At 44.3% G+C, this 20673-nt stretch overlaps 1 pseudogene; it reads left to right on the forward strand.

Moving 5' to 3' along the window:
* The first annotated feature begins 2426 nt into the window (after positions 1-2426).
* On the forward strand, positions 2427-2544 carry LOC126109998 (5S ribosomal RNA; annotated as a pseudogene).
* The last annotated feature ends 18129 nt before the right edge of the window (positions 2545-20673 follow it).

The raw sequence follows: 20673 nt of genomic DNA on the forward strand, positions 1-20673 counted from the left end.
GGCCACTTCGGCCGGCTTTCCTCGTTTTAAGTAGGATCGTTTTGACATTAGTAATTATCCACGTCCAGGAAGATTTTTGGGCTTAATGACTATCTTTTAAAGACTTTAATGCACAGTGTCCACGTCATTATAGTCGAGAACTGGGAAATGTGTTGAACTGTGGTTACCACAGTATCGCGCGACATTTGCATGCAATGGGGAAGTTGAAACATCGGGTGTATGGGTATCGCAAGTCCTAAGCCAGAATCAGAGACCGAGCGATGTGGCGCAGTGGTTAGACACTGGACTCGCATTCGGGAGGACTTCGGTTCAATACCGCGTCCGGCCATCCCGATTTAGGTTTTCCGTGATTTCCCTAAATCGCTCCAGGCAAATGCCGGGATGGTTCCTTTCAAAGGGCACGGCCGACTTCCTTCCCGGTCCTTCCCTAATCCGATGAGATCGATGACCTCGCTGTCTGGTCTCCTTCCCCAAACAACCAACGAGAATCAGAGCGGCTAGCCATACGTGCTTGCTCATCATCAGTTGGCTTGTGAACAACACCGACGATTCCTATCGTTACTGACGACGCGAAATGGTGCCTTTAAGCTAACGTAAGGAGAAGAAAGGAAAGGTTGAGCCTAAACGAAGCAGGAACTCCACGTATAAAGATCTGGTGGATCTGCGATAGTGTGGGGTACTGCGAATTGCTACCCCGAGGTGTACTCGCCGCTACTGAAGTTTATTGTAAGCAACTGCGACGTCTCGCAGACGCAATCCTTGGACAACAACCGGGAAGATTGCGTGAAGTGATGCTACTCCACAATACCTGCCCGCATTCTGCTAGATTCACAAAAACCGCTGTACAAGAGTGGGTTGGGAAGTCACTCCACACCCATCTTGTTCAGCCGATTTGCACTCTTAGATTTTCACTTTTTGCGTTGTCTATCGAGCAGTCTTCAAGGAACCTCATTTCCGGATTAAAATCCGCTCCGAACTTTGTTCGACAATTTCGCCTCAAAACCGCATGATTCCTACAGTCACGGAATCGAAAAGGTACGCCAGATTTTGCAGATTGTTGTAAATATTGAAGGAGAATATATTACGAGGTGCATTCAAGTTCTAAGGCCTCCGATTTTTTTTTTCTCCAGACTGAAAAGAGATAGAAACATGCGCATTGTTTTAAAATGAGGCCGCGTTCATTGTCAATATGTCCCAGAGGTGGCAGCACCGTACGGCAGATGGAATTTTACCGCCAGTGGCGAGAATGAGAACTGTTTTAAATACTTAAAATGGCGACGTTTTCCTTACTTGAACAGAGTGCAATCATTCGTTTTCTGAATTTGCGTGGTGTGAAACCAATTGAAATTCATCGACAGTTGAAGGAGACATGTGGTGATGGAGTTATGGATGTGTCGAAAGTGCGTTCGTGGGTGCGACAGTTTAATGAAGGCAGAACATCGTGTGACAACAAACCGAAACAACCTCGGCTCGCACAAACCGGTCTGACGACACGATCGAGAAAGTGGAGAGAATTGTTTTGGGGGATCGCCGAATGACTGTTGAGCAGATCGCCTCCAGAGTTGGCATTTCTGTGGGTTCTGTGCACACAATCCTGCATGACGACCTGAAAATGCGAAAAGTGTCATCCAGGTGGGTGCCACGAATGCTGACGGACGACCAAATGGCTGCCCGTGTGGCATGTTGCCGAGCAATGTTGACGCGAAACGACAGCATGAATGGGACTCTTTTCGTCGGTTGTGACAATGGATGAGACGTGGATGCCATTTTTCAATCCAGAAACAAAGCGCCAGCCAGCTTAATGGAAGCACACAGATTCACCGCCACCAAAAAAATTTCGGGTAACCGCCAGTGCTGAAAAAATGATGGTGTCCATGTTCTGGGACAGCGAGGGCGTAATCCTTACCCATTGCGTTCCAAAGGGCACTACAGTAACAGGTGCATCCTACGAAAATGTTTTGAAGAACAAATTCCTTCCTGCACTGCAACAAAAACGTCCAGGAAGGGCTGCGCGTGTGCTGTTTCACCGAGACAACGCATCCGCACATCGAGCTAACGTTACGCAACAGTTTCTTCGTGATAACAACTTTGAAGTGATTCCTGATGCTCCCTACTCACCTGGCCTGGTTCCTAGTGACTTTTGGCTTTTTCCAAGAAATGGAAGACACTCTCCGTGGCCGCACATTCACCAGCCGTGCTGCTATTGCCTCAGCGATTTTCCAGTGGTCAAAACAGACTCCTAAAGAAGCCTCCGCCGCTGCCATGGAATCATGGCGTCAGCGTTGTGAAAAATGTGTACGTCTGCAGGGCGATTACGTCGAGAAGTAACGCCAGTTTCATCGATTTCGGGTGAGTAGTTAATTAGAAAAAAAATCGGAGGCCTTAGAACTTGAATGCTCCTCGTATCGATGACTAAAGTGTCTGTTTCCAAGGGCCTTGCCGCAGTGGTAACACCGGTTCCCGTCAGATCACCGAAATTAAGCACAGTCGGGCTGGGCTAGCACTTGGATGGGTGACCATCCGGTCAGCCCAGCGCTGTTGGCAAGCGGGGTGCACTCTGCCCTTGTGAGGCAAACTGAGGAGCTACTTGATTGAGAAGTAGCGGCTCCGGTCTGGGAAACTGACATAAGGCCGGGAGAGCGGTGTGCTGACCACATGCGCCTACATATGCCTGTCGGCTGAGGATGACACGGCGGCCAGTCGCTACCGCTGGGCCTTCATGGCCTGTTTGGGCGGAGCTCTCAGTTTAGTTTAAAGTCTCTGTTATGTGTATCTGTTGTGTTTATTAAGCTCATGGAAAAATGTTACGAACTGACGCATTAACCGAGTATTATCAGCACATGAGTGCACAAAACTGGGTTTGTATGGTTAATACTCTGAAACTCGAAGTTAGTGACGCTGCATTAACATTTAATGATGGAAATCTGCTGAGGATAAGTGTTCTTGATCATCTTAACATTACCCCAGGGTGTCACACAGTTAAGAGGTTGAAATTATTGGATAGTCGAGATATATCGCGGTACAGCGTGCAGCCGAATTCACCATCAGAGAAGCGAGGCGAAGCAAAAGGAAAATATTTAGAGAAGGAGACTGGCAAAGATTATGATGCTGACTACGCTGCTTCGTGCTTTTCAGCCTTAATTTTTTTTAAAAATGTGAGTTTTTATCGTTTTAAAATTTAAAAGCTGTTTTCTCAAATGATTTTTCTTTACTCTTTGTGTACATACATATCAAAGACTACTTGTGGTAGCTATATAAAATTTTGTGACCTGTTTATTATAACATACTGCACCCATTGAAGCACAGTCATGGTAGTCATTTGAATGGGTGTGAAACTAGAGGCAACATACAAAACATACAGAAGAAATATTCCTAATAAAAATGGTATAATTTTTTAAAAAGGATATGCACTATGAGATCTAAAGTATCGGGACACCTGGCTGAAACTGACTTACAAGTTGGTGGCGCCCTCCATCGGTAATGCTGGAATTCAATATGGTGTTGGGCCGCCGTTAGCCTTGATGACAGCTTTTACTCTCGCAGGCATGAGTTTAGTCAAGTGCTGGAGGGTTACTTGGGGAAAGGAAGCCCATTCTTCACGGAGTGCTGCACTGAGGAGAGTAATCGATTATGAAAAAGTAGGGTTATTGCTAGGATTTCTTGCAATTCAGGGCCATTCTTTTGTGTTAATTATTTGAAACCACGTTCTCACTGTACAGCAGTCAGATTGCGTCGGGCTTGTATATTGTGGGTAATAATGAATAGCACAGGGCAATCAATATACCTATGAGGGAAAAAGATAGGGAGACTGAAATTAATACCGTTAAGAGAATAGCGATGAATAACGGTTACAGAATAGATATGGTTAAAAAACTGTTACGGAAAAGTAATAAGCGCAAAAAGAATAAACCTGATGGAGAGAAAGTGAAAATTATCACGATGCTACACTATGGAACAGTCTCACAAAAGATAACAAATATTTTTAAGCCATACGATGTAAAAATAGCTTTTCAGACTAATAACCTAGTGAGGTATAGCCTTAAGCACGATATTGGCGAGAAGAGAAATAAGTTTGAAAGATCGGGAGTTTATAAGATTCAGTGCAGAACTTGTGATGCAAAATATATAGGGGAGACAGGAAGATCATTCGCGATCCGGTATAAAGAACATAAAGATGCGCTCAGGTTAGGAAATTATGACAAATCAGCTGTTGCGAACCATATATACGAAACAGGCCATCCCCCTAATAGCATAGAAGACAACGTAGAAATATTGCATGTAGAAAAGAAAGGGAGGAAACTTGATTTACTAGAGGAATTCGAGATAGCTATCCACGAAAAGCAACAAACCAATATTCTAAATGCACAAGATTATTTTAAAGAAATGAGATTTTTTAGCGGGTTTTTAGAATTATTTTAGGGTGGGTATGCGACTTTAAACTTGTAGCATGTCACTGACGGAGTTGCGAGAGGCTAACGATAGCAGACCAATGTAATAAGGAAATCAGGCGCCCAATAGCATAGCGTTACCGTCAAGCACACGGCTGTAACCACGCCACAACACCTGGGCACGTCAGTCCACAACAGCTCCCGAGCCGGCACAGTGCGACAGCATACTTGGTAGCTATGGGACGGCCATCGACTTGCGTCAACAACTTCAGTGTAAGACGAGGACCCACAGTCCAATATACTTTTAATTCTGTTTTACTCTATGGACTTCCCAACTATTTGTGATGGTATTTTGTCTTTTTAGTCCGTTTAATTTCATGAAATAGATTTTACAACCTGATGATGGGAGCATTGTCTCTTGAAACGCGTTGTTAAAATATATGTATAAGAATCGCGGTTGAATGCTAACAGTGATAACCAGTATAACGACAACTGCTACCTCGACTCCATAATAATTAAAAAAAAATAATGAATAGGTTAAGTTTGTGTTGTCTTTGTCGCGTAAAATTCTGAAGGTTAGTGTTTTAAATGATAAAAATAAGTAAACACTCATTAGTTTCTCACCCGAAAACTATGCTATAAATGCAAAACGTGACGTATGTATTATTTGAAATCTCCTGAGTGAGTGCGTCAAGTTTCTATCACTTCCGATGGACAGTTTGTAGGTGATGTACATTCTAAGCAACGTGCCGTCATTGAATTTCTCATTGAAGAGAAATAAAACGTGGGGAATATTCACAATCGCTTGTGCAAAGTCTATGGAGCATCTGCTGTCCACAGAAGTACAGATAGTCGCTGGGCAGAAGGCGGTTCGGCGGAGCTCCACGATTTGCAGCGGTCGGGGAGACCATCCACGGCTGTCGCACCTGACACACCTGACCCAGCCCCCCTTGGGCCATTAAAGGCTGCCATTCGTGGGAGACATTTTGAGGACGATGAGGAGGTGATTCACCCAATGAAGCACTGTCTCCGCCACCAGGACAAGGCTTGGTACCGACAGGGCATACACACCGTTGTTTCGCTCTGGAGGAAGGCCATAGAACGGGATGGGAGTTACGTGGAAAAATAGTGTGCAGGTAAAACACACGTATGTATTCTCGTTATCGGAATGAAATTTTCACTCTGCAGCGGAGTGTGCGGTGATATGTACCGGACCGAGACTCGAACTCGGGACCTTTTCCTTTATTTCCATTATGTTCAATAAAGAATTCTTGAAGAAAAATGCGTTGCATTACTTTCTGGGCAACTCTCGTATTTAAGGACGTTATACCTCTCATTCGAGGAATAGGTGTGCCACCACAACGTTAAGTGTGGAAGCGACAAAAGATTTAGAAATAGTTTGAAATTTTGTTTAAAGCTTGTGGGAAGTCGGTAGTCGCTAAGTGCTCTCCGTATCAAGGGCTGGATGAATACAGTATGGGTAATTTCTGCTCCCTTTTAAGGAAAAGCTAGTTTTTCATGCATCACAATATTTATGACCTGGGCTATCAGCCGTACAACGGCATAATTTTTCATGTACTCGCAGTCGTTTATATGGAAAATGTCATGAAAATATGTTGCGAATTGGAAAACTTAATAGGAACGATGTAGCAGTAGTAAAGAAATTTTGATGGAGATGTCATGCATGATGCTGAGATTTACTGTAGTAACAGGAAGTTTAGCAAACGATGCATTTATTTCCGTTGTATCAGTTTGTGGGGAATGTCAGGTTAAAAAGTTTCGTAAAGGCTTAAAATTATGAGTGAAGTTTGGCGGACGTTGCCAACTGCTCACATTCTCAAGTCGTGGCTGAATAATATTCTCGCAGTTAATTTGCGCCACGTGAGTTACGCTGCCGCAAAACAGATACACAGTTTCTAACCTCAGTGCTTCTCTTTCGTATTACACCTTTAACGTGAAGGTAATCCTGTTAAATTAACTGGTTTGATGGCATTTTATATTCGGTCAATAACTGTGTAAAACACTGATAATCAAATTCTTACTGCCGGCCGCGGTGGCCGTGCGGTTCTAGGCGCTCCAGTCCGGAGCCGCGCTGCTGCTACGGTCGCAGGTTCGAATCCTGCCTCGGGCATGGATGTGTGTGATGTCCTTAGGTTAGTTAGGTTTAAGTAGTTCTAGGGGACTGATGACCACAGCAGTTGAGTCCCATAGTGCTCAGAGCCATTTTTGAAATTCTTATTGGCCGAGAAAGCCACTAGATGTGATATCGTGCCACGGGCCAACCGTCTAGTACCACAGGTTGCTCAACTGTATGGTATCCGTACCAAATACGACCAACAAGAGTTGATGAATGAATACAAAGGAAGGCAGCACGAGCGGTCGCAGGATTCTTCGACACACGAATGTGTCGATAAATCTGAAATGGCAGCCACTTGAATGTAGACACCAATTACCACTACTTGCTAGGTTTCAAGAACCTAGAAGCGTTTTTCAGCCTCCACGTATCGCTCCCGTAAAGCTAGGTACACGATTGACAAATTTCACTGTGAGAGAGCTTTTGCGAGTAGGACGTACCGTGTAAACAGTACCAGCAGTCAGCTCGGAAGCAGTGCCCGCGAGTGGGGCGAGGTCAGAGATTATACGAGGGTTGTCCAGAAATTAAGTTTCAATCGTTCGCTAAATGGAAACCACAGTGAAAATCAGAAACATTTTATTTACAAGAGTTAGTTACACTTTCCAGATACTTCTCTACATAGTCGCCGCTCTGACTTAGAGATTTGTCGGAGTGTTTTACCAAATTTCCAACACCATCGTCACAGAAGGCAGCCGCCTGTGCTTTCCGATAATTCTCTACGCTGGTCAGCAGCGCACAACCTGCGCCCAAGTGTTGTCTTCGTATCCAGCGTTTCATGTCAACAGATACTCAGGAGGAGCCAATTAGGGCCGTGTTGTGGGTGATCGAACGCTTCCTATCGAAAAGGCTGCGGGAGCGTCTTCACTGCCCCTGCAGAGTGCGGCTGAGAATTGCAACGAAGAAGGAAGTGCGTGGCAGTTGTGTCAGGTGGGCTGCATTCAATAAGGCGAAGCCTCTCAGTGGGTCCTCCTACTTGGCAGGAGACATCGTTGTCCTGGGCACCTTTACTCGCTCACAGTGCGCTAACGACTGAAAAGAGCATCTTAATGCAATCGACGATCATACTAGGTACACTTCCCATACATCGGTGCAAAGCTTCATCGGGTTTTCACAGTGGTGTCCATTTCACGACCGATCAGAACTTACTTTCTGGACAACCTTTGTATGTAGATTGAGGTGGAAGAGTGAAGAAAGTGGGGGAAAGGCACTAGTGATGTTAGCTGCATCAGGACTTTATGTGGAATCAGCAGCGATGAATGAAAATGTGTCATGGACCGGAACTCAAATCTGCGATATCCTGCTCCCTAGACAGGTGAGTTAACCATCCACATCACCCGGATACAGTGTTTATCGCAGCCGCATGGCCGATGCTCGGCCGATCCACACTTCCACCTAGCGCCACCCATCTGCAGTCCTTGTCTATTTGCTCTAGGCTCCCTTCTCTGAGTTTCCCGCAGGAGGACGCACATATTTGTGCATCCACACTGAAGGTGGATTCGTTGCCCAGCTAGGCGAATCAATTATGTGAATTCGTGGTGTTTGTTACTGTGGACATGTCCAAAGGCAGAGATACCACCCATTCATGTGTAAGATCGCAGATCGCCACGTTCTACGAGTTTAGATCTCTCATGCAGACGCCAACTCCATCTCTCCAGAGCTGCTAGCCATAGTTCTCAAGTGAAGAAAAACTGTACCGGCATTGTCCGCAGAGCGGGCATACTTTGCCCACCGTGTTTACTTTGACAACTCACACACCAAAAGTCTTACAGCTCTCTACTGCCTCCAAGGATTTATTGTTCTGCGATAAAGTTCCATCAGTATACACTACATAGCGGCACCTAGTGTCGATCCTCTTGCACAATAGTTGGCGAATCGATTGTGACTTTTAATTGTACAGGAAAAAGTGTGTTAAAATCTGGATACGCAAAATCCACCGATATCATTTATCGCAAATCTATCGCTCCTTCCAGCTATCTATGTTACTCTATTAATTCTCAAATCAGATCACGGGTTGTTTGTGGACACGTATATATCTGCCAGTATGTCCGCCTGCTTAGCTGGGTGCTAACGTGCTTGGCTCCCATGCACTGGGCCCGGGTTCGGTTTCCGCCGGCAGGGTCGGAGATTTTCTCCGCTCGCGGAGTGGTTGTTGTGTTGTCCTTATCATGATTTCATCCTCATCATCGGCCGATAGTCACCCAACATGGTGCCGACTGACATAAGACTTGCACTTGGCGGTCGAACCCGACTGGGACATCCCTGCCAACAATGCCATACGATCATTTCATTTTTTTCCCCCTTATATGCCAGTATATTACGATTTGTAAGGTCATGTGCATGATTTCTCTATTTCTGGTTTTCTTTGCTCAGGATTACAGATACACAATTTATTAAACAGCGTTGATGCCAATGACGATGTGGAGCTAAGGAATATACAACTGAGGAAAACAAATGTCAGTCATATATTACTCAAACTGCAAGCTGTTGTGGTTCCTGCAGTGATAGGGGTATAACATACGTCAGATATCTCTGGAAGAAGGGAATGAAGTTTGTTTGGCCGTAAGTGCCAGATAGAGACCCAATAAGTGAAGAACAGGTAACCTTACTCTTAAATGCACCGTATGTTTTGAAACGAGGATTTGGGTTAAAGGTGGATGAAATTGAAGGTATTGCACTTAACTAAATCTGGAGCTATGTATGTGGTGCTCCCTCTTAGTACCTTTATATTTGTGAGTGTAATGCTTGATCACACTGATTTATGTACGGAGCAACGTTTTTTTCCTTACGAGGCTTAATAACGAATTTAAGAAAACTGTAGACCAATGTGTTTGTTTTTGGGTGGCAAAATTTTCACTGTGTTTTCGAAATATTGACCGTAGGTGGCCTTTGTCGTGGAAGATACAGATACAGAAAAACCTCAAAGAGGAGGCACTTAAGATACCTTGAGCTACCTTTACTTTTACCCTAATAAAAAATATTCAAGTCACATGCAAAGTTTAAGAAAGTTTTATTTTAATTGATTATACACATATACAAGACAATGCCATCTTATGATATAAAAAGGTAACAATTATGGTTCTCTTCCTTAAATGATGAATCCTATGCGTCTATTTATCCTGGCAAATTGGTTAATTACATCGTCAATAGGACAATCAGTGTGAGGGTGAGTATTCAACAGAGCTAAGTCATTAAGTCGATCCTCCTTCATTGTCGACCTCAGACATGTCTTTGTACGCCGCAATGTTGCAAAACTCTTTATGCTGCAGTAATAGATGCATGTAGACAAGCAAATATTTTGTACAGCGTGTGCAAAGTGTGATAGTCAGATCTAGGACAAACAGACGACGCCTGCATAACAGAACCACGATAATCCTCGACTTGCACAATCGGGTGGTGGGTTTCCGGGTTCCGCTTAATAGGTCAGGAGTCCACTACACACAAGAAGCAGCTACACGGGCAGCGGGGGATGTGTGGAAGAGACTGGGCGGATTTTAGGTTAGAGGGTCTCAGGGAACCACAGAATGGACGTCCGTCTTAAAAGTGGACGGGTGAAACACAGTAAGGTAGTTGTACAAATGATTGGTATTGTAGTTGTAAATTGTCATAGCTGAGCCGGCCGGTGTGGCTGAGCGGTTCTAGGCGCTACAATCTGGAGCCGCGTGACAGCTACGGTAGCAGGTTCGAATCCTGCCTCGGGCGTGGACGTGTGTGGTGTCCTTAGGTTAGTTAGGTTTAAGTAGTTCCAAGTCTAGGGGACTGATGACCTCAGATGTTGAGTCGCGTAGTGCCCAGAGCCGTTTGATTTTTTGTCGTAGCTGTGTTGGGAAAGAACCAGAGCTCCAAGCCCAAATAGAAAGCACCGAAGCTCAAATATTTGTAGGTACAAAGAGCTGGCTGGCTAAAGCCGGAAACAAGTCCAGCCGAAATTTTTTCAAACGATCTAACAGTGTTCAGAAAGGATAGATTAAATACAGTTGGTGGTGGAGTATATATTGCTGTCAGAGGTAGTTTGCCTTGTAGCGAAATTGAAGTAGAAAGGTCATGTGAAATAATGTGAAATAGTATGGGTAGAGGCTATACCTGACAATCTGACTAAACTATTAATTGGATCGTTTTATCGACCCCCCAACTCAGAAGACATAGTTGCTGAACAGCTCAAAGAAAACTTGAGTCGCATTTCAAATACGTACCCCGCTTATACAATTATAGTTGATGGTGACCCCAATCTACCCCGATATGCTGGAAAAATTATACGTTTAAGGCCGGCGGCAGGCCTGAAACGTCATCTAAAATTGTACTCAGTGCTTTCTCACAAAAGTATTTAGAACAATTAGTTCATGAACCTACTCGAAGCGTAAATGGTTGCGAAAGCATACTTGACCTTTTAGCAACAAATAGTCCTGGACAATTAGTGAGTGTTGTGACGAATACAGAGATTAGCGACCACAAGGCAGTTGCTGCTAGGCTGAAAACCGTAACACCTACAACCATGAAAAAGAAACGCAAAGTATAACTATTTAAAAAATCTGATAAAATGCTCTTAACGTCTTTTTAGAGACAGTCTTCACTCCTTCCGATCTGAGAAGGTAAGTGTAGAAAAGTTGTGGAATGTTTTGAAAGAGATAGTATCGACAGCATTTGAAAGATATATACCACATAAATTAATAAGTGGTGGTACTCATCCCCCATGGTACACAGAATGGGTCGGATCGTTGTTGCAGAAGCAATGAAAACACCATGCCAAATTTAAAATAACGCAAAATCCCCAAGATTGGCAAAGTTTTACAGAAGTTCGAAATATGGCGCGTACTTCAATGCGAGATGCTTTTAATAATTTCCACAACGAAATTCTGTCTCGAAATCTGGCAGAAAACCCAAAGAGATTCTGTTCATACATAAAGCACACCAGTGGCAAGACGCAATCAATACCTTCACTGCGCGATAACAACGGTGAAGTCAATGATCACGGTGCCACTAAAGCAGAGTTATTAAACACGGTTTTCAGAAACTCCTTCACCAAAGAAGACTAAGTAAATATTCCTGAATTCTAATCAAGAACAACTGCCAAGATGAGAAACATAGAAGAAGATGTGCTCGATGTAAAGAAGCAGCTTAAATCACTTAATAAAGGCAAGGCCTCCGGTCTAGACTGTTTACCAGTCAGGTTCCTCTCCGAGTATGCTGATAAAATAGCCCCATATTTAGCAATTATATACAACTACTCGCTCACAGAAAGATCCGTACCTAAAGACTGGAAAATTGCTCAAATCACACCAACACCCGAAAAAGGAAGTAGGAGTAATCCGCTGAATTACAGGTCTATATCACTAACGTCGATTTGCAGTAGTGTTTTGGAACATATACTGTATTCGAAATGTATGAAGTACCTCGAAGAAAACGTTTTATTGACACATAGTCAGCTCGGATTCAGAAAATATCGTTCTTGTGAAACACAACTAGCTCTTTATACTCATGAAGTAAAAAGTGCTATCGACAGGGGATGTCAAATTGATTCCATATTTTTAGATTTCCAGAAGGCTTTCGACACCGTTCCTCACAAGCGTCTTCTAACCAAACTGCGTGCCTACGGAGTATCGCCTCAGTTGTGCGACTGGATTCGTGATTTCCTGTCAGAAAGGTCACAGTTCGTAGTAATAGATCGAAAGTGATCGCGTAAAACAGAAGTAATATCCGGCGTTCCCCAAGGGAGTGATATAGGCCCTCTATTGTTCCTGATCTATATTAACGACAGAGGAGACAATCTGAGTAGCCGTCTTACATTGTTTGCAGATGAAGCTGTCATTTACCGTCTTGTAAAGTCATCAGATGATCAAAACGACTTGCAAAATGATTTACATAAGATATCTGTATGGTGCGAAAAGTGCTAATTGACCCTGAATAAAGAAAAGTGTGAAGTTATTCACATGAGTAGTAAAAGAAATCCGCTAAATTTCGATTACGCGATAAGTCACACAAATCTGAGGGCTGTAAATTCAACTAAATGCTTAGGGATTCCAATTACGAGTGCAAATAACCTAAATTGGAACGATCACATAGATAATATTGTGAGTAGAGCAAACCAAAGACTGCGATTCATTGGCAGAACACTTAGAAGGTGCAACAGGTCTACTAGAGAGACTGCTTACACCACGCTTGTCCGCCCTGTTCTGGAGTATTGCTGTGCGGTGTGGGATCCGCATCAGGAGTGACTGACGGATGACTTCGAAAAAGTACAAAGAAGGGCAGCTCGTTTTGTATTATCGCGAAATAGGGGAGATAGAAATTTCAATCACCAGTTTTCTCCTCCGATTGCGAAAACATTCTGTTGCACCCACCTACATAGGCAGAAATGATCATCACGATCAAATAAGAGAAATCAGGGTTCGCACAGAAAAATTGAAGTGCTAGTTTTTCCCGCATGCCGTTCGGGAGCGGAACGGTAGAGAGACAGCTTGAAGGTGGTTCATTGAACCCTCTGCCAGGCATGCCCGGGATTCCCCGACTAGTAACAAGTGCCGGACAAGTGTCAGATTTCGCTCGGGAAATTCCCTGCCGCGCCCATCGCCTTCACAGCGTATGTCAGTGAGACAGTCCTGATATTCTGTAACGCATATAATGCCGATGTTACGAATATGTATCAAAACTTGTACAACATGTATGTTAACAGTGGCATGCAGCGACAAGTTGGAACACATTTGCTAACAAGAAGTTAATCATTTGTGGAACGAAGTTAAGCAGCAGTTCACCGACAAGAATTCGCTTAGTGATCCTTATAAATGAAGAGACTGGAAAGGTACAAACAATAATGTCTTTCATCTGCAAACTAAGTAAAGGTTCAATGGCATTTAATGTATGTGATACACCAGTGTGTTAGCGATTCTTCAAAGCGGTTGAGACCGGGTGATTCGAAAAGAAAGAACAGATTTCAAATGTTTATTACAGACGAACTATAAACGATATAAACACACTGCGCATGTCGCTGGATAGCAGAAGATTCAAAGTTTTGCCGTCCGTCTGTTGCTCTGTCTATCCGACTGTTGAAAATCCTTTTTCTCACGAGGGGGCAGACGTATCAAGACGAAAAATTATCTCGGATACTGAGGTCTATGGTCAGCTGGCAGATACGGACATTTATGTCACACATTTTAACACTCGCATATTGTCATCAAAACCTATACGATATCCCTAGAGTCGTGAAATTTGGCAAAAAGGATGGTTTCACAGCACGGCCAAAGTAAAAATCCGAAAACTGTGAATTTCTAATTATATTGCACGGAAAAAAATATTTTGTCAGTTCTTATCTGACTCTCTGTCTCTTCGCGCGTCTGTTAAGAACCTTTTTTCTCAGGAACGGGTAGACGTATGAAATTGAAGTCTATGTCACATACTAAAGTGTACAGGCCCTTGCCGGTGTGATAAATGTAAGTTTCTAAGCCAATGCAACCAAACGCTCACTTATCAAAACCTGTAGGTACGTCCCGTTGATCTACAATTATGAAATTTGGAAAGAAGTAAGGTTTCACAACACTGGTAAAGAAAAAATCCAAACATTTTAAATCTGTAAGTATATCACACGAAATATTTCTTTTGTCATTCGTTATCAGACGTCAAACGTGAAATCGAAACAATCAGTATTTCTGCATTCAGACTGAGTGGGTCGCAATGATAGACATCAGGAAAGGAATGATTATTGCTCACATGACGCGTTTCGGAATGCACGTAGTTAAGGCATTTAAAGATCTATGTGAAACAAACATTCGCAGACAAACATGAAGTAATCGCGTCTGGATGTATGATGATGGGATAAATTCTGAAACGCATCATATGATCAGTAAAGTCATTTCTTGCATGATGTCTGGCTTTTACTATTGCGACCCAGTCAGCGTGAACGGAGAACTACTAATTACTAAAATAGTCCTCTGCGTCCTGCGTGACTTTATGTCACATTTAGATTATTGAAACTAAAACATTCTCGAAAATCTTGGAATCCGTGGGACCGAATTTTGCCAGTATCATTGTCGATAACAGACAAAATTGTCGAGATTCTCGAATCCCGAAATGGATTAATTGTCTACATACATAATTTTGTACGGAACCCACAGTGCGCCTGGTGAATTTTATTGCCTTTTTTATTGCTCGTAACTTGACACAATATTGATCAGTTTTAGCAAATTGATGAAGAATTGTGATTCGTAGTTGTCTCTGAAAAACCTGTTTATAAATGGCGCGACTGTTCGTCCTCGTGTGGATGATACGATCGGCCGGAATGAACTCGTCGCGGGCCGTTATGGCGGGCAGCCCGCAGCGCTTGTAAAACGCCGGCCGCGTTCCATTTGGTGCTGTGCGCGTAATGACGTGTCCGTGCGGCCGCATTCATTTGTCGCTGCGCGCAGCGCTGACTCATCATCCGGGTCGCCGCCATCTGGCGGTGTTACCTGCAACTAGGGCACCACTGCAATAGATGGCGCACCACTGCACGTTTCGTGGCTGGCGGGGCTCGTCCGCCGCGCTAAAGCAGATACAGCGAGACCGATTGCGAAATCGTTGCCGATTCGACAAAGCTATGAGCGCAAATTTGCCCGTTCTGTTGGAATTATCGATGTTTGCGTTTTTGTTTTGTTTCGTGACATTTTTTTGTCTCGCGTTCTGTTGTCGAGTGACCTTCAGTCGTTTCTAATTCAGCTGGACGAACCACGTAAGCTGTTATGCAAAACTATTTCCGCAGCCATTAACGATACCTAAAGAAGACATTCGTTAAGTACAAAGTGCAGAAATGTATTGCTGTTTCATAAGTCTTCCCGACCCTTATTTTTCGACTCCTTTACCAGATTTAATTTCGGTGCCAATTATTCCACTACGTTACAATTATGAAATCAGCTGTTGTTATCTCACACAGCGGCAAGAGAAGTTCAATGCATTCTAAAAAGGAAGTCATAAAGCTTTAATTAGCACCTGCAAAAAAACGTTGCGCAATTAATTTCTGCTTTCAGTATCTGCAGCGAAGTGTATGCTGATATGCAACTTCGTGGAGATTAAAACTATGTGCCGGGCTGGGATTCGAACCTGTGACCTTTACCTTTCGCGGAGAAATGCTCTGACGACTCTTTTTACGAGGTGCTTTCAAGTTCTAAGGCCTCCGATTTTTTTTCTAATTAACTACTCACCCGAAATCGATGAAACTGGCGTTACTTCTCGACGTAATCGCCCTGCAGACGTACACATTTTTCACAACGCTGACGCCATGATTCCATGGCAGCGGCGAAGGCTTCTTTAGGAGTCTGTTTTGACCACTGGAAAATCGCTGAGGCAATAGCAGCACGGCTGGTGGATGTGCGGCCAAGGAGAGTGTCTTTCATTGTCGGAAAAAGCCAAAAGTCACTAGGAGCCAGGTCAGGTGAGTAGGGAGCATGACGAATCACTTCAAAGTTGTTATCACGAAGAAACTGTTGCGTAACGTTAGCTCGATGTGCGGGTCCGTTGCCTTGGTGAAACAGCACACGCGCAGCCCTTCCCGGACGTTTTTGTTGCAGTGCAGGAAGGAATTTGTTCTTCAAAACATTTTCGTAGGATGCACCTGTTACCGTAGTGCCCGTTGGAAGGCAATGGGTAAGGATTACGCCCTCGCTGTCCCAGCACATGGACACCATCATCTTTTCAGCACTGGCGGTTACCCGACATTTTTTTCGTGGTGGTGAATCTGTGTGTTTCCATTGCGCTGACTAGCGCTTTCTTTCTGGATTGAAAAATGGCATCCACGTCTCATCCATTGTCACAACCGATGAAAAGAAAGTCCCATTCATTATGTCGTTGCACGTTAACATTGCTCGGCAACATGCCACACGGGCAGCCAGGTGGTCGTCCGTCAGCATTTGTGGCACCCACCTGGATGACAATTTTCGCATTTTCAGGTCGTCATGCAGAATTGTGTGCACAGAACCCACAGAAATGCCAACTCTGGAGGCGATCTGTTCAACAGTCATTCGGCGATCCCCCAAAACAATTCTCTCCACTTTCTCGATCGTGTCGTCAGACCGGCTTGTGCGAGTTCGAGGTTGTTTCGGTTTGTTGTCACACGATGTTCTGCCTTCATTAAACTGTCGCACCCACGAACACACTTTCGACACATCCATAACTCCATCACCACATGTCTCCTTCAACTGTCGATGAATTTCAATTAGTTTCACACCACGCAAATTCAGAAAACGAATGATTGCATGCTGTCCAAGTAAGTAAAACGTCGCCATTTTAAGTATTTAAAACAGTTCTCATTCTCGCCGCTGGTGGTAATATTCCATCTGCAGTACGATGCTGCCATCTGTGGGACGTATTGACAATGAACGCGGACTCATTTTAAAACAATGCGCATGTTTGTATCTCTTTCCAGTGTGGAGAAAAAAAATTGGAGGCGTTAGAAGTTGAATGCACCTCGTATTACACAACGTATTTATTGGCATAACTGAACAAAATACGAGATCATACATTAGTACGTAGGGGACGAAATTTCACACTAAATTCTAATAATATAATGAGTCTACTAACAGTTAAAGAAAGAAATTCATAATTTATTGTTAATCATTAAAAACTCTCTGCGTAGTCCTTTCTTTTATTCTAGCTATCATAGAACGCACGGTTTCAATGAATAGGATGGTCATTAGCATAGTACTCGGCAACAATGAGAATATCTTTGGCACCTGCCCCACACCGCAGATAGTCAGCCAGTTTTGTTCCGGAACTCTTCATCTTTATTTCCATTGTTTGCTTTGGCAGTCTCATGTGTTCTTGAACGTAACTTCCGTTTTGAAACTGCATTTATATTCACACCCTATTTTACGAAACTGTTTTATTCGTTTAACTTTGCTTGTAATTTTTTTATCTGTGATAACTTCTGATGAAGCATAGAAGTGTTCTATACTATCATTTTCATGATGTATGGAATGGTTGTGGCGTTTCTTTTAGAACTGGGTAAGATTTGGCGTCTTGCTTGGAGAAGTCAGCAGGCGTTGTCGTATTTGGTTAAGTTCTGGTAATGTGCGTTAGCTTTTATTCTGCAACAGCACAACTCGCGATGCTTCACAACTTTACTTCTGCCTGTACATCTCCTACCTTCCAGACTTCACAGTTGTCCTGCATACCGGGTAATTACAATTAAAGTGCAGCTACCATGTCAGGTCCAGTGGAGGCTGTAATCATCGTACGACAGCGAAACTTGATACATACTCCAATGCGTTAACGCGGAATTGATGTACGTCGCGGAAAAATTTGTTCCAATTTTGGCCACCAGGTGCATATCTGGTGCTGTGAATCCAAATATAATATTTCGATATCTAATGGGTCAAGAATGGGGCTTGGACAGAAAAGGTCAAACAAGTGAAAAAGGAGTAATGTTCATTTGATTATTAACTGTCGCTTACACAATTTGCCCAATATGAGCACCGGAGATGTTGAAAATATGCTGTACAGCGCGAGATTTGCACCTGGTGGACAAAGAGTAACTAATTTTTTTTGCAGTGTAAATCAATTCTATTAGCGTATCTCCGAAGTTTTGCAGCCATACAATATGTACAGAAGCTGCAGGCTAATAATAACCACCCAGTACCTTGCAGAACTAGCATCCTGGAAGAAAGGATATTGCGGAGACATGGCTTAGCCACAGCCTGAGATATGCTTGCAGAACTTGACTTCTCACTCTGCAGTGTAGTGTGCGCTAATACGAACCCTCCTGCCAAATTAAATCTGGGACTGACTGGGGCTCGAACTCCGGAGCTTTGCCTTTTGCGGGGCAGGTGCTGTACTGACTGTTATCCAAGCACAATGCCCCCCCCCCCGTCTCAGCTTTGCTTGGGCGAGTACCTCCTCTCCTACCTTCCAGTTCTAACAGTCAGCAAAAGGCCAAGGTCCTAGGGTCCATTCGCGATTCGGCACACAGTTTTAATCTCGAATGAAGCACCAATTTTTGCTTATTTAGAAGTAGTCCTGGTACACAAGTGGCAGCCAGATTAAACTGACAAAATTACCGAACATAGCTTAGTGATTGGATATGCTGAGCTAAAGGCCGAGGGTCAACACAATAAAACACTTAGTAAAATTACATTTATGATTGCTGGTTACAGCTTTGGACAAATCTTTGCTACCTTTAATTTTTTTGTAAAAATCGTTGCATGCTGCGAACTTCAAATTATATACTTAGCTATTACTTCAAATTACGACGAATGATAATTGTACTTTTACCACATCGAGAATCAGTTTGTTCCTGCCGTCAGACCATAAATGATTCATGTGACTGAAGACTCTTTCCACATTGGCATTGCTTTGTGGGACCCCCAGTATCCTTTCGCTAATTTGGTTTTATGTTAGGCGCGTCTTTACCTTTAAAAAAGCTTTCCACAAAAAGAGTTTGTGGACGTAGAAGCCTGACTTCGTAATTCCTACAAATTATTATTTAGCGTATAGATTTCTTCGTGTAAACTATCTATATCAACGTTGTCTTCAATAGCCCTCATTTTTGATCCTTGTACACATTTGTCACCACAATGAAAAATGCTCCTGTCATAGAACAAAAAAAGGCGAATATGTCCTGCGCAGAATTAGGGGTGTAAAAGAAGGGCACTATCTTTTCGACTTACATGGCAGTTTCAAAGACATTTAAATGAAAACACCTTGACAAATACGCGGTTTTTATTGGTTAGTATCAGTACTCGTGTCATGTGATATAATTCATTGTCTCAAGTTCTGTAACATGACGCATGATGTCATCCCCCCCACCCAGGAACAAATTCACCGCCAGAAATATTGTTACCCAAGAAAATATTTTTTAGCTATTACATGTACATGCTCCTCAGTCGTATGATATTATACACTCCTGGAAATGGAAAAAAGAACACATTGACACCGGTGTGTCAGACCCACCATACTTGCTCCGGACACTGCGAGAGGGCTGTACAAGCAATGATCACACGCACGGCACAACAGACGCACCAGGAACCGCGGTGTTGGCCGTCGAATGGCGCTAGCTGCGCAGCATTTGTGCACCGCCGCCGTCAGTGTCAGCCAGTTTGCCGTGGCATACGGAGCACCATCGCAGTCTTTAACACTGGTTGCATGCCGCGACAGCGTGGACGTGAACCGTATGTGCAGTTGACGGACTTTGAGCGAGGGCGTATAGTGGGCATGCGGGAGGCCGGGTGGACGTTCCGCCGAATTGCTCAACACGTGGGGCGTGAGGTCTCCACAGTACATCGATGTTGTCGCCAGTGGTCGGCGGAAGGTGCACGTGCCCGTCGACCTGGGACCGGACCGCAGCGACGCACGGATGCACGCCAAGACCGTAGGATCCTACGCAGTGCCGTAGGGGACCGCACCGCCACTTCCCAGCAAATTAGGGACACTGTTGCTCCTAGGGTATCGGCGAGGAACATTCGCAACCGTCTCCATGAAGCTGGGCTACGGTCCCGCACACCGTTAGGCCGTCTTCCGCTCACGCCCCAACATCGTGCAGCCCGCCTCCAGTGGTGTCGCGACAGGCGTGAATGGAGGGACGAATGGAGACGTGTCGTCTTCAGTGATGAGAGTCGCTTCTGCCTTGGTGCCAATGATGGTCGTATGCGTGTTTGGCGCCGTGCAGGTGAGCGCCACAATCAGGACTGCATACGACCGAGGCACACAGGGCCAACACCCGGCATCGTGCTGTGGGGAGCGATCTCCTACACTGGCCGTACACCACTGGTGATCGTCGAGGGGACACTGAATAGTGCACGGTACATCCAAACCGTCATCGAACCCATCGTTCTACCATTCCTAGACCGGCAAGGGAACTTGCTGTTCCAACAGGACAATGCACGTCCGCATGTATCCCGTGCCACCCAACGTGCTCTAGAAGGTGTAAGTCAACTACCCTGGCCAGCAAGATCTCCGAATCTGTCCCCCATTGAGCATGTTTGGGACTGGATGAAGCGTCGTCTCACGCGGTCTGCACGTCCAGCACGAACGCTGGTCCAAGTGAGGCGCCAGGTGGAAATGGCATGGCAAGCCGTTCCACAGGACCACATCCAGCATCTCTACGATCGTCTCCATGGGAGAATAGCAGCCTGCATTGCTGCGAAAGGTGGATATACACTGTACTAGTGCCGACATTTGGCATGCTCTGTTGCCTGT

The sequence above is a fragment of the Schistocerca cancellata genome, chromosome 12, assembly GCF_023864275.1.
Source record: "Schistocerca cancellata isolate TAMUIC-IGC-003103 chromosome 12, iqSchCanc2.1, whole genome shotgun sequence".
Lineage (NCBI taxonomy): Eukaryota > Metazoa > Arthropoda > Insecta > Orthoptera > Acrididae > Schistocerca > Schistocerca cancellata.